Source organism: Cinclus cinclus, chromosome 4 (genome assembly GCF_963662255.1).
Source record: "Cinclus cinclus chromosome 4, bCinCin1.1, whole genome shotgun sequence".
NCBI lineage: Eukaryota > Metazoa > Chordata > Aves > Passeriformes > Cinclidae > Cinclus > Cinclus cinclus.
The window spans coordinates 20,479,613-20,494,522 of NC_085049.1; positions in this window are offsets into that span (position 1 = coordinate 20,479,613).

The following is a 14,910-nucleotide window of genomic DNA, read 5'->3' on the forward strand; positions in this document are numbered from 1 at the left end:
TTTTTTTTTATATTTTTTTAATTTTATTTTTTCCCATCCCCCAGCCTTTTTGTCAAATCCAGATGAATCCTGCAATCCATGAGGAAAAGGAACCCTGTTTACTCAGCAGCTCAGGCTGCTGACCTTTGAAATGTTTTTATGTATTTTTGCAAGCAAACCAAGTACATCTGAGACTAGCCCCAAACTGTGGCAATGCCTAGGATTATTTTGACCCAGGGGCAGGACCCAGCACTTGGCCCTGTTGACCCTCAGTCCATTTGCCTCAGACCATGGATCCAGCCTCTCCAGGTCCCTCTGCAGAGCCTTCCTTCCTTCCAGCAGATCTACACTCCCACCTGACTTGGTGTCATCCACAAATTTATAAAGGATGTACTTGATCCAGGCATCCAGACCATCGATAAAATATTAAATTATTCTGAGCCCTGCAGCTTTCCATACTTCTAATATATCTGTATCTTAATTTAAAAGGACAAACCCAGTGACAGAAAAATAATCTGGCTTCTCAGTCCAGCAGTAGAGCAGAACTTGGCTCCTTCCATTGCCAATAAGAATGTGAAATAGAACTACACTATTTCAGGGATATAAAAAATAGCTTTACCTTGCATTAGGTCTTTATGATCTGGTCAAAAGGACAAGTGGCACTAATGATATTTGGCAGCTCCATCCAAATGTTTCACTCCATTTCTAGAGCCAAGAATGGATCACATTAATGATGCTTCCAAAGCAGTTGATACAAGTGCTGTAAGCTATTTATCATTCATTAGTATCCATGGCTGTAATGAAGAAGACTTCAGAAGTGGCAGAAATGAGTGCAGCACTTGTGATGATAATGGCATTGAAGTGTCTTAGGTATTCAGGAGCATTCCATGATACATGACTGGTCAGAGTTCCTGTGTTGGCCCACTGCTTAGCACTTAACATTTGAGAGAAGAGAAAGTAGTGATAATTCTAGTGTGGTTATATTCAAGAAGCAGTGTGATAACTGAATTAATTTTTTGTGCCACCTATAGTATCTACTATAGTTAAGAAATCAAACCAGTCATAGAGCTACTTTTAAAGGCAAGATTAAGTAACAGAGAATTTCATGTGGCTCCTGAGCACCTGAAGTTCTGTAGATAAAAACGGCCATCAAATCAACTTGAACAAAGTAATATGATGGACCTTCAAGAGATTTTGCAGTGTCTTCGATTTCATGCTTCAGTGTTTTAAATGCAGGATTGGACATGTCAAAAGTCCTGAAAATTCAAGGGATAGGGCTTGTTGACTTTGCAAATATGGAATCAGAGAATTCAAGTGATTTGAACCTGTCAACAGAATGACAGTAATTGGGGGGAAAGTGGCAGAAATCCCTTTGAAGAGCAGTGACTTCTTTTTGCCTCATACAGGAAAAAACGGCAGCGGCTAGAGTTCATTTAGTTCTAGACAAAGAAAAGTAAAACAGTCCCTTTTGTGTCCTTCACAATTCCCACCCATTGTTAGTAATGGTGACAGAGCCTCTTATGCACAATCCTTATGTACAAACACACTTTAGAGCTGTTTAAGGACACTGGTTTCTTGATTTCCCCATGAAAATGGCCAGAGGACATATGCAATAGTACAACGTGCCTCCTGAAGGTGAGCAAAAATCCTCCTGTGCTTCTGAATTCAAATGTTTGCTTTATATCAAGAAAAAGAAACTTAGCATGAAATACTTGCCTTAAACTCTGAAGGTCTGAAGTTTTGACTCTGGCTCCTCATTTTATTTTCTGATTCTAAATAGGACCAAAAAAGATTGCCCAAAGCTACATAAAGAAGAAAGCAAACTTCATCAGTCAAGATGGTTCAAGACCCAGGAGAAACATCCAAAATTTTGAATCTGGGCTATGACAGTTTAGAGCTTATTCTCGCCTTAATTTCTCTATATGCAAAGACTTATGGGATTCCTGTGCCTGTTCAGCATGTTCCTGTGGAAATATGAAGAAGATTATTTCTTTAGAAAAAATTATGCAAATTATTGTGTTGGCTAAGGTTGCTGAACACTGAAAAATGTTGGTCATTGCATGTTGGTCTTCAGCATTATTGAAAATATGGTTAAATTTTTGGCTGACTGAAAATTCTATTGATTCATAGGCATAAGACCCTTTGTGCACAAAAGTAAATAACCTGTGTGTAAATATATAAAGTAATTAATTTTCATTTATTCAGTGGGATGGTACAGTAAGATATGTTTTTTCTTAGTCTCTATGCTGTAACATAACCAAGTATTTCAATAGAATTATGAAATAAATCAGAGAATTGCTAATAGCTGCCATTAGGTGAATCTTATGTGAAGATTATAGCAAATCTAATCAAATAAAATGGATATAATAAGAGCCAGAATGAAAAAAATGTTTCCTTCCTTATGATAGACAGTTGTGTAGTGAAAGCTCTGCTGAAGAAAAGTTGGGTGGATTCCAGAAACTGTAAATATACTTTATAGAAGAGTTTATATAAAATAACCTATCAAAGTCAGCAGGAAGCTTGAGGAGGTATTGATAAGAGCATGAGAATACATGGAGAGGCACATTTGATGTTTTTTGATCACAGAAATAGACAACTGTTGTTCCTTTCAGACCTTTAGATGTATTTTTATGAATAAACAAAATTCCTTTAAAGAAATATACATTCCTTATCACATCAGTATTTGAGTCAAAGAGAAAAAACCCCACAACTCTGGATTTTGGATATTTGGGAGACAGCAATTTCCTGTAGGTTGAAAGACAAATGTATACTGGTTTGTGGTTTCCAAACAAGTGAAATAAATCTCAACACAATTTTTTGTGTTTGTGCATGTTTTTTTCTTAAGGAAGGCTGACAGAAAACAGCAACAAACAAAAAAAAAAATGGCTGCAATATTTATTCTGCATTGGTCAAGTACCTGCATAAGAACAGTGCTGGGTCTGGCTTATTAATTCTAGCTCCAATAATTCCCTATGTCTACAGTGTATATTAGGTAAAAATACCACAAGCACCTCAAGTAAACTGGTTCAGATTAGATGGTACTAGAGGAAACTCTACCTATGCAAGTTCAGCTGAACTTATTCTTGGCTGGAAGCTGCTCTGCATGTGTTTCATTGGAAAATGTAGCTCAGCCTGTGCTACTGAGAACTGCTCAGGCTTGGACAGTATTTATTTTACTGAAGAGAATGATGGCTCTGCACATTTTGTCATATTAGCTGCTTATAAATCCAGAATTTACAGCATCACCAAGAACTGAGACCAGGATTTGGCCAAAGTTATTATGGGGGTAAATACATTTTAAAAGGAGAATTTTAATATTTTTCTATTCTGTAAAAATCAAAGCAAGCTGAAGTTAACATGCTGTCTTGATATTGATGCTGAAATGGGAATGTCATCTCTTCCACTCTCCTCATTATCCAGCTCCCAGTTGTGGCTGCCTTCCAGGGATGTCTCAGCATTTTCCTCACATCTTTGCAGGGTATTCTAAGCCCAGCCTGTGGGCAGCACAGGAAGTGCTTCTTCCTGCTCTGATATTCCTGTTATGATAAGCAGCCAGAGCAGCAGAGTGCCCACTGACAGCACAGTGCACTCCAAGCATGGCTGGAAAGGAATTACAGCACTTGGCTCTGCAGCAGTTCAGCTACCACTGGCCTACCATAAATAAGGCAGAAAACCAGCCATGCTGGGCTTTGGTTCTGTGGTGTTCTTTCTAATTTCCGTGTGTGCAACAAAATGAACCTTAAAAAAAGAGCCAGAACTTTTGATTTTAGAAGTATTACACTTCTTCAGTGCTGAGAGCCTCTTTCCACTGACATTTGTTTTAAGTCAATATCTTAGCTGGACAGCAATAAATGCAATGCCACTATGTCTTTGAAAATATTTCTTTAAAGTTTTCAGGTATTTGTAGAGTGACTGTCTTTTAGGAAAAGATTGAATAGTTCTTCTAAACATTCAGACATATACATGCACACTCATCCCTTTTTATTATTCAGTTGTTTTAGGATTGTGTAGAGAACTAACTTGAATGAATATCTCTGGTTGAGAGACTAGGTATGTATCTAGTAAACATTTGCTAGGAGAAAAACTCAGCTGAAACAAGTCTGGACTTTTTATGCCTGGAGAAATCACCAAAAAAATAGTAGATGTGGAAAATATATAGTTCTTGCTTTATTACACAGCTCTTCCAGATGAATAAATTTTTTGGTGAGACTTTCTGTGTCTAAGCCTTTCAACAATCATATGAGTAAAGGCTTTGAAGGCTGCATTCCCAGCTGGGATGTAGTGGCTATGTACCAATGGAGTTGTGCAAGCCTAAAGTGCTAAGGATATGGCCATGTGTTAGTAAATATCATAAATCTTTAATATAACTACCTTTTTTAGATGTATTAGATAGTCATACACTATCTCCTTTTCATGGCATGCAGTGTACTTGGCTTTTGGCTGTTAATGAAGGTGGAGTGATATTTCACAGCTGAATTTCTAAGAGGCTTACGAAACCTGAAAGCACAGCTATAGAACAACACATTATTTCTGAAATTAAATTCACATTCAATTATAATCACATTTTTCATTGTGTGGTTCTCTGATCTATGGCATTCCTAGCAGGACCCACGGCACTATAATGCTGCTGCAGAGGTCTGTCTGTACCACAGGAAAACTCAGCAAACACATTAACAAATCAAAATAACATCAGCTGTGGAGTCCACATCTGTACACACACACACACACAGATGTTTCAAATAACAGGTGAGCTCATTTCTCTCAACCACTTCCTTGCTTTACATTTTCCCTAAAAGACAATGCAGGACTTGGCACTTCCCAATTAGCAAAATTAGTGGTCTGTATAATTCTGCTCTTCCACAGGCTGCTGCATTCTGTGTGGGAAGCTCTCTGCTCCGTTCTGGCCATGCTGCAGAGGGCCCAGGACAGCCAGGTCTCCAGGGCAGCTGGTCCCACCAGTTATTCATTCACAGGGCACAGCTGAATGGACACAGGAATGGGGTCTGTAAGCAGGGAGCAGTTTGGGTCTGAAATGACTAGGGAGCTGCACATATTCCTTCTGTTCTGTGTGAGGTGCCAGCAGCCTGGCACATATCCTTGTGCTGTGTTTTCCCATTGCAGTCCTGGCTCATTAATGACCAGGTGAAATGCTTCCTTATAATTACATGGCTCTTTTTGGCTCAGGGAACCTGTGGCTGAAAGAGATGGGGCCCAGACCTGAGGCACTTAACACCACAGCAGTGCTGCATCTTCTCACCCCTTTACTCCTCCAGTAAAAACTCACAGACCTTCAACACACCTCACTCCTCAGCCTGTTTCAGTCTTGCTTACACCAAGTGTTAAAATCCTCTTTGAACCCTGTCCTTTGAACTGGCACAAGGAGCAAAAGGCTCCAGTGAACAGACTGCTGACCTGAACTCTGGCCAGCACTAAAGGAATGTGGTCAAATAATTTCACCCTCTGTGAGTTTCTCCTCTGCTAGACAAAGCTACCAGACTAACTTCAAAACATATCCAGTCCTTGCATGAAACTACTAAGCCTTTTCTAAAACTAGGAAACACTAGAAGAGCTGATTGTAGCGTGACTTATGTAAGCAATGCAAGGTACAGAGCAGCCAGAACAAAGTGATGTCACTCAGCTTGCACAATGTGTGGTTAAATGTAGGCACTGCACTGATTTATGAATGTACCTGCTGTACTCTAAATTTAGAGTATGTTCTTGGGGTTTTTATAGGGGCAAACCATGGCTGCAAGCATGCCCTGTGATCTTGTCATCACTTCTGCAGGAATCCTGGTTCTGGCCTCTGCCTGGCCATGTTCAACCCACTAATGATTCAGGCTGCATGTCTGTCTGTATGTGTGCAGGAGTTAGTGTGTGTGCTTGCATGGCAAGGTCTATTTTATGAACAATCTGCTCTCTTTCTCTTAAGTGTCTCTTAAGTATGACACTGCACAGTATTAGGACAGAATGATTTCTTATTTGGGATTTATTGCTTTATCTTTATAAATATTAATTGCTCTATCACTGCATCAGATTGTTCCTGCCTAGATGAGATTCAAAGTGCTATAATGATTTCTCATCATATCTAGCAGAAAGTGAAGGATCTGTCTTTCACTTTCACAGCCGTAAAGATGGAGTTAAATGACTGGAGAAATAATAACATAAAACCAGTAAAATACCCCAGCTCTTGCCAAGAAATAAAAGCAGTGTCTAAGAGTCATATTTCAAGATAAGAGCTGGCTGGGTATGTGCTCCTTTTTTATTTGGAAAGAAATTCCCAGATAATGCTGTTTTTATGCAGCCTGAGAAACGTGCTCAGCCTGCTGCTGTGCAGCTTTTGGATGATTTCAGTTTCTATAAAAAGGTGGTGATCTCATCCTCACTACTTAAAGATGCATCACCCTATCTTTTCCCCTTGACCCAGCACAAAGGGGAATTTGAATTTATGAAGCCTAAAGTGACTATTAAAAGATTGACCTGACTGGCAATGGAATTAATGTTAACCCCTTCACTTCCAGCCTGTCCAGACTTGTGTCCTGGCACCGAGAGCAGCTGGGAATCCATGCAGGGCATGTATGGTGCAGCAGAGACACTGCATTCCCTCTGAGCTCAGGAATCACTCATGTGTGGCAATACCTGGGGGCAGACAGTGTGTTCATGCTCAGGTCTATGAAAGAGATGGGGATACACCACCTCATGCCTTCCCTGGTTAGACTGTGAGAGAACTGGTAGCCCCACAGAAGGGAGAAATGCTATATTAGAGGCATTTATCAGCCTATTTACCAATAGCAAAGTAGAGTTGGAACCCTGAAGCGTGCCCATGAGGATTTGATTTTCCAAAGCACATATGTAAGTCTGCAAGAAACGCTTCAGGTCAAGCTGTTCATTTGGGGCTAAATACAAAAAGTTCTTTAGGCTCCAGAAACTTCTTGGTGCTAAATTTATTTTGAGGATTTCAGAATTAAACTCAAAGTATTTACCCTGACATTATTTTCTTTTGCACATGTGTATTGCAATGAGGCAGATTGGTGATAATCTGTTTCACCTTAACTACCTGCTTGCATTTTCATGACACAACAGCGTTTTTTTCAGGGTCATTTAGTAAACCTCATCTAATCCCAAAGAAATCTTTTAAAACTGTAGGAGGGACTCATATTGTGTTGAGGGAAAAAAAAAATGTGCAGAATGGTGCATTTGATGTATAGACCTATGTGTATTATACAAAGGTTTCTCATGAAGCCTGCCAAAGCCTAAGAGGAGGTGGACTGGAATGCAGAAAGGGTCAACAGTGCTGCACTTACAGCATTTCATAGCTGAATATTCAGCTTTTTATCTTACCACTGCTTTGTTCCTGCCTTCCACTGACAGCACACACCTCAAAATGTAATCCAGCTCTGTATTTATATTTCAATCCCTTCTATTGCATTTCTTCTTAAGAAACTCCTTAACTTCATCCAGTAGTTTTAAAATAGGCTAAAACAGATGACAAGTTGTCCTGAACACAACAGGTGTCCTAACAAGACAGAAAGGTTTCAAAACCCTTCCAGTGCCTTATAGAATTGCATTACAGAATTATTTGGGTTGGAAGAGGCCTTAAAGATTGTTTAGTTGCCAGCCCCTGTCATTGCAGGGGGCAGGGAAAGTCTTTATTTCTACTGGTTTTTCCTTCCTTCCTTCCTTCCTTCCTTCCTTCCTTCCTTCCTTCCTTCCTTCCTTCCTTCCTTCCTTCCTTCCTTCCTTGTTTTTTTTGGTGTGGCTTTTTGTTTGTTTGTTTGTTTTTTTGAGGGGGGGGGTTGTTCATTTTTTTAAGCATGAATCTTTCAGATTGATTCTAATCAATGCAGTTTAGGCATCTCAATTTACCTCAGCCAGCACTATGCTTGGAAAGGTTGCTCTATATCAAAATTAATTATCTCCTGCCCTAAAGCTCAGGCTCAGATCTTGCTGCCAGGTGCAGCACTTCTTATTAGGTGGTATCACTGCTTATGTATTACATCAGAAGAGAAACCTGACATGGAAGAGTGATTTCAAAATAAATGATTTTATACCGTGATCAGTAGATGCTCATGTTACGATTTTGTTCAGAGAGGGAAGAGGGAAGCTGTGGATCACTTTTGCACAAGGCCTCTTTTCCCTTAGGTTTCTTATTTCTCATTCCTCTCAGAGTTTAGAAACTTTCCAAGCACTCCCTAAATGATAGGATTTCACATAGTAGAGAAATAAACAGAGGAATTAAAAGATACTCAAATAATAATTGCAAATAAAAATACTTCACATGTGAAATATGTATTTCAACAAAATCTTTCCAAAAACCATTTTTTTAACATTAACAAGATCTCAAATATTTTTTAAAGGAAGAAGAACAGTGTTCCCAGTATGGGATTTACTGGTAAAATACAGCTGCTCTCAGGGTGCAAAACCCAGCTGTGCAGTATATTCCTGTAATATCACAGTTTAGCAAGGAACCCGTGAGGTTAGTTGCAAGTTAAAACACAGGCTGAAGTGCTGGGAGTAAAACTTTAAATGATCTCAGCTCAGAGCTGGCCAGAGCTCAAGAAATTACAGCCCTGAGGAGTCTTCAGTGACTGACAAGGGTTAGCAGGCAGGAACATTCTTCTGTGCTGCAGACAAGCTGGAGTGTTGCTAACACTGCAATAGAACAACAGATCCCATCAGATTCCAAGCAAGGCAATCCTGCTGACCCCTTTCTAGGAATAATAGCACCATAATACCGGCAGGGAACAGCTGCTCTATTAAAATCACAAATCACAGAATGGTTTGGGCTGGAAAAGACCTTAAAGATGAGCCTGTTCCCCCTCCTGCCATGGGCAGGGACACCTTCTACTATCCCAGAACCTGTCCAGCCTGGCCTTGGACACTTCCATGGTTTGGGCAGCTACAGCTTCTCTGGACAACCTCTGTCATCCTCACAGGGAAGAATTTCTTGTGAACATCTGATCTAAACCTACTCTCAGTCAATTACAAACCATTTTCCTTGTATAGCGCAGCTAAATATTTTATTTCATTGCAAAAAAAGGTATGTTTATGGCAAATAAACTCATTACTTGACCTTACTTTGGGCCTGAAATTTGGATTTTTTACTTTTGTTACAAGCACTGAAATCTAAATTAGAAGTGGATTCTTATCCTCCACCAATTACCCCACTCCCCACATCTAAGGTAGATGGTTTTGGGGGTTGCTGGCAAAAAAAAAAAATATAAAGAAACAAATTTTGAAGCAGCAAATTTTGTTCAGATTTGGGAAAAGAAATATATAAAAAGAAGTGAAAGAACCAAAGAATAGTCAAAAGTTCAATTTCCAACAGAGTGCCCAAATTAGAATTCCATATTATTTAAATGTCACTTGTTGAATGTTGTTTTGTCTAGAGACATTTTGACGTATGAAGAAATGGGATTTCTCCTTTTATATTAAAGGCAAAACCCCTCTTTAGAGCATTTGGCCTTTATGGATTGCTGAAAACCTGGATGAAGAAATCCTGAGACAGGATGCCTCTTAAAACTTGCATTCCATTTTACTGTGCAAATGAAATGCTGTGCTGCCCAAAATGACAATAAAAAAGGCACACAATAAAAGCTTCCTCCCCACTCATTCGTCATGTGATTTGTAAAACAGAATAAGTCTATTTATGAAAAGACTTATTAAAAGAAAAGATAAATATAAGAGGAATGGGTTTCCTGAGTTATCCCTCTATCTTTCAAGGCAGTCATTCTCAGGTAAGCTTAAGAGATCTCTGAGATGCCTGAAGCAGAATCTCAGGAGAGATGCTCTGAAAACAGGAGAGATCCTCTGAATAAAAAGGGATTTTTGTGATTAACCTAGACACTTCATTGGCATTCAAGAAAAATTGGAAACCTGGGATAAAAGTAGAGATGGGAAGGTAGCCTTGGGCACTACCAAAGCCTGAGGCTATGCATACTCCAAGTCCATGGTTCTTGCTTTTATTTCCATTTTAAATAGAAGTGCAACTCTGTTTGACTAAAACAAGTTATTTTGATTCTGAGGGCTTTTTTGCCATTTAAAATTAATTCCACTGAGCCTTAAAAGTAGGGATGCTATCAATTTCTTTGGAGGTACAGACTCGAAACCAAAGCAGTGCTGCAGATAAAGCAGGTGGGTGTTAAGGAAATGGAGGTTTATCTTCTCCAAAACTAAAATGCTAGTGTGAAGCACCTATTGTCAAGTGCCAGAGGGCAGAAGTCATACCAATGAATTAGGAGAAAGACAATCAGCAACTTCACAAAGTCACAGCTTATTTGATGCAGCTTGCAGTTGACCCTGAATCAGCAATACTATTAGACACAGTATTTGTTTGCCATGAGGAAAAGAAAAAAAAACTAGTTATTTTCCCCTGTTTTTCACAGCTTTTCCTCCTTTATCACAAAGTAAGAATGACACTGATGATGCATTTTTGAAAGTTGTTATGAGCTTGTAAGTCAGAATCCCTATCTGAGACTCCTGAAGTACACAGTCTAAGGATCAATGAACTGAAACAAGAGACACCAATGCAGAGCTATCCAAATAACACTTTAGTGGCAGCAATTTTCTCTAATTGCAGAATCTCTAGAATACATTATGTTACATTACCTGAATAACGATTTTTTAAAATAATTGTGAGTCACATCCTAAAATTATGGATCTATAATAGGTCTTTTCAATTGTCAGTTGAACAGAAAGCATGAAATGGCATAAAGGGTGCCTGAATTTTAAAGAGAAAGAGCCATTCAGTACCCATGAGAAGCACAGTTTTAAGCCGTTGTGAGCTCTCATTTATATTAACTGAAAATGCAGCTACCCCACACTTCCTGGAATGAGTTTTCAGCCTTCTAGTGCTTATCTAAAGAAATCCACTATAAAAATTGCATTTGCAAATATTTACTTTGTTTTCATTTTGAGAAAATAGACTGTAGTCAGAAATTTGACAAATAAAAGAGTACATTCACTACAGCAGTAAGTCTAGTGTTTCTCTGTTTAATTAATGCTCAGGATGGGGGGAAGAGTTAACCCTTGGTAGGTTTGCAGATGGCACCAAGCTGGCAGGAGTGGCTGATGCACCAGAGTCTCTTGCTGCCTTCCAGAGGGACCTCGGCAGGCTGCAGAAATGGGCCAACAGGAACCTCAGGAAGTTCAACAAAAAATGGGAAGTTCTGCCCCTGGGGCAAAAAGCAGCTGGGGGGGAGAAGGACACCTTCTAGACAAGGATCCCCTGTGTGTCCCTGTGAGCACCAGGCTGAACATGTGCCTGCAGAGTGCACTTCATGCAAAGAAGGCCAAAGGAGGAACTTCCCGGACTGCATTAGACAGAATATAGGCAGCAGGGAGAGGGAGGTGATCCTTGATCCTGCCCCTTGCTCAGTGCTGGCCAGTCCACACCTGGAGAGCTGTGTCCAGCCCAGGCTCCTCAGTACAAGAGAGACATGAACAAAATGGACAGAGTTCAACGAAGGGCCACAAGGCTGATGAAGGGACCAGAGCCCCTCACAGGTATGGAAAGGCTGAGAGCTGGGACTGTTCATCCTAGAAAAGAGATGGCTTGGGGGATCTCACCAATGTGTTTAAATCCCTGAAGGGAGAGTGAAAACATTATGGAAGCAAGCTCCTCTCAGCAGTGCCCAGTGCTCAGCAGAGCCTAGGGACACACACTGAAACACAAGAGGGTCCCTCTGAACATCAGGAATTGTTATTTTGCTGTGTGGGTGACTGAGCAGTGAGCACAGGTTGCCTAGACTCTCCATCCTTGGAGGCACTAAAAAATACAAATGGGTACAGTCCTGGGTAACCAGCTCCAGGTGACCTGTCTTAAGCAGAGGGACTGGATAAGATGATTTCCAGAGGTCCCTGCCACTTCAACCATTTTCTGAGTCTAGGTTAGTGTTGAATATAAAGTTTAAAATATATACTTTTTCATTTCCAGCTGATAGTGGTTAATCAGTTCCATGGATCCCACAGCATTGATTCACTCGTCATGGACTGTCTCACTTCAACTTGGATAGGAAACAGGCTTAGAAGAAGCCATTCTGAGTTTGTATTCCAGGGAGAAGAAAGGGGTAAGCCTCTCTTGAAAGATTTAATCAAGTCTTTTGCTTACTTTCTACCACTGCAAAACTGAAGTCTACACTCATCACATAATGATGTTGACCTAGAAAAAATACTAGTCCACATTCATTATGTGTTAAAATCAGAAGTGGGGAGTACCGTGAGTCTGACACTTAAACTTGGGTCCCAGCTGTACTTAATCCAACTCTCCTGTTACCCCTGCTGTTTGCCTGGAGGAGCCCAAATGGACGTTTAATCTCTCCTTCACACAGTCTCATTAGTCGTGTTTCTAAGTTCATGGAAGTATCAAGGAACAGCTAACATCTTGTTTTTAATGTATGTTGTAAACTTACCTATGGCAGTGCGTATAGAATGCATTATTAAGCAAGTAAATAATTATTTGGTCACCAAATTAAAGGACATTATTAAGGAAATCAGATGCAAAACTCCCTTGCTGCCCAAGTCCTCCTCTAGCCTTTTCTCAGTTACATTTAGCTCAGATTACTTAATCAAGGAATGACTCTTGAGATGGAATGTGTTTCTCAAGCGTGTAAATATATTATTTCACTGTGATGAAATACAAATTCATCATTCAGGACACAATGTACATATCCTAAGCATTGCCCAGGGATTAACAGGATTTATGAGCCGATAGAGCTCTGACTGGATGCTGCCTTTAATATGCCTTCAAGTCCAAGCAGTGATAAGCTGCAAGTGTTTAAACTGGGGAAAGCTCTTGTTGTGTTGCCTAATTAAACCTCTTCTGGGGTCACCTTTATTACTCTTGATGATACCTTACAGACAATTTGAACTTCAAATTGGTGAGTTCTGTCTAGATTTTGGTAATTGCTAGATGTAAGCTTTGTGGTTCATATTGGAGAAAGTGTTTCATAGTCTTGTTGGTAGGATGGTCACAGTATCATCAGCAAAATCCAAATCATGCTTGCTGTTGTTAAGCTATCTGGTGCTATATAAGCCAAATGATAAATACTTTCTCATATAATTCTCATTATACCTTCTCATAATGAAGTAGGCAGTGACATAAAAGTGAAACAAGACTTTTTCATTTGACACTCAGCTCTGTTAAACTGTTCGTTGAAGCTATGTTTACTTAAAGTACAAAACTATGCCTTGCTAGAAGAGTTTTCATGTCTATTATTTTTCTTGAATTTCAAACTTACATTGATACCAAAACCTGCCAAAAGCTTTCTTTAAATATGTGAAGTTTGGTGGCTTTTGCTAGTCAATTATCTCTGATGACTATTCTTAGGGTAAAAATCTGGTGGGGCCTTGGTTTTCTGGAAAAAAAAAACTTGATCTTTCTTTATTTTTGCCTTAGTTCATTAATTCTTTTCAAGTCAGTTCTGTCTTTGGAGAAGACTGAGGGGATCTCAAAGCCTTCATAGCCTGTGCATATGCTTAGGTCATCCTTAGCATTTTGAAGGAAGTGCTGATTTCAGGTTGATGAGAAAGCAGCCCTGTCTCATAGGGTTTTCAAGAGTTTGCTGATTTTACTGATAACATCACCAATTGCAGCTTTTTTTTTTGAGCTTTTTATTCTTGACTGAGACTACAGTGGTTTTGATTTGTATAAATATTTTTCACATTTCTGCTTGTGATGTGAAATGATTCAGGCTTTGCCTGCTGACTGACAGCATTGCTGGTTTTCCATGCTGCTTGCTAGTGTTCCATCTCTTAAGCATGACCTGTTCATAGGCTTTTTTTTTCTAATTCTTTTTTTTCTGTTTATTTGTAACAGGTCATCCAGTTGATATAAACTTGTCACTCAGAATTTTGCTTTTCTTAATTAAGTGATTTACATTGTGGCTTTCAGAAGCTTTTCAGCTTCTGTGATAGTGTTGACTCACATACTTGCCTGGTTCTCCCAGCTTTTCCCCCAATATACGTTATACAGGGGGTTTTCTGATTCTTCTCCCAGAAAATATTTTTGAGACTTGGGTGTTAAGTTCAGCTTACACCTCTTTTTCCGCATAACTTTCTCTGTCTTCACTCATCAAACTTCAGATCTGTTTTTCCAGAAAAAGATTCCAATTGTTAAGGCTTCCTCAGTATGAGCACAACAAAGGTTCCAAAATTATCAATTAACTGGACTGATCTAACCATCTCCAAAGTTATTCTTTGGTACAACCTTATACTCCTTTTGTTATGCTTCTTTGTTAACTTTTTTGCCCTCTGCAAAATGTTTGAGCTTTGAGGATTTATGTTCTTTTTCTAAAAAATTTAATCTCAAAATTACCATACATGAATGAGTTCTGCTTTCCCATCCATCCTTGTATATGCTTAAACATTCCTGGAGATCTTCTGTAGTGAAACTTCAGTGAAGTTCTCTGGATTAATTACAGCTGACTGTTTTCAGGGGGCTGACTTGAATAGGAAGCAATTGGCTGTTCACCTTCCCAGCTGCTTGTGTAGTTCCCAGAAATGACAAACACATAGGGACAGGACAGCATCATGGAGAGAGGGAACACCTCTCCAAGTTCCAGCCAGTACCGGTACAGGCCAGCTTGGAATGTCTGGGGAGCTCCAGTGAGATGATGCTCTAGGCAGCCCTGGCAGTCAGGATCTGAAGACAGTTCTAGCCCTGAGCACTGACCTTGCCACTGCACAGTTTTTTTGGTCTGTGCCATGGCCAGTGCTCTATGCAGGTCCCATCAATTGGTAGCCGCCCTCTACATTGGGAACACTTTGCTCTGAGCACCATAATTAATGCTAGTCCTGCTGAGTCTTGCTTGCCTTAAAATATACAACTTTATTGTCACCTGCCCATGGCTTTTATCAGCCCCTTAACACTGATGGTAATTTCCTCCAACAGTCTTGGAACAATATTCCTACCATTTCTGCCACCTCATAACTTTG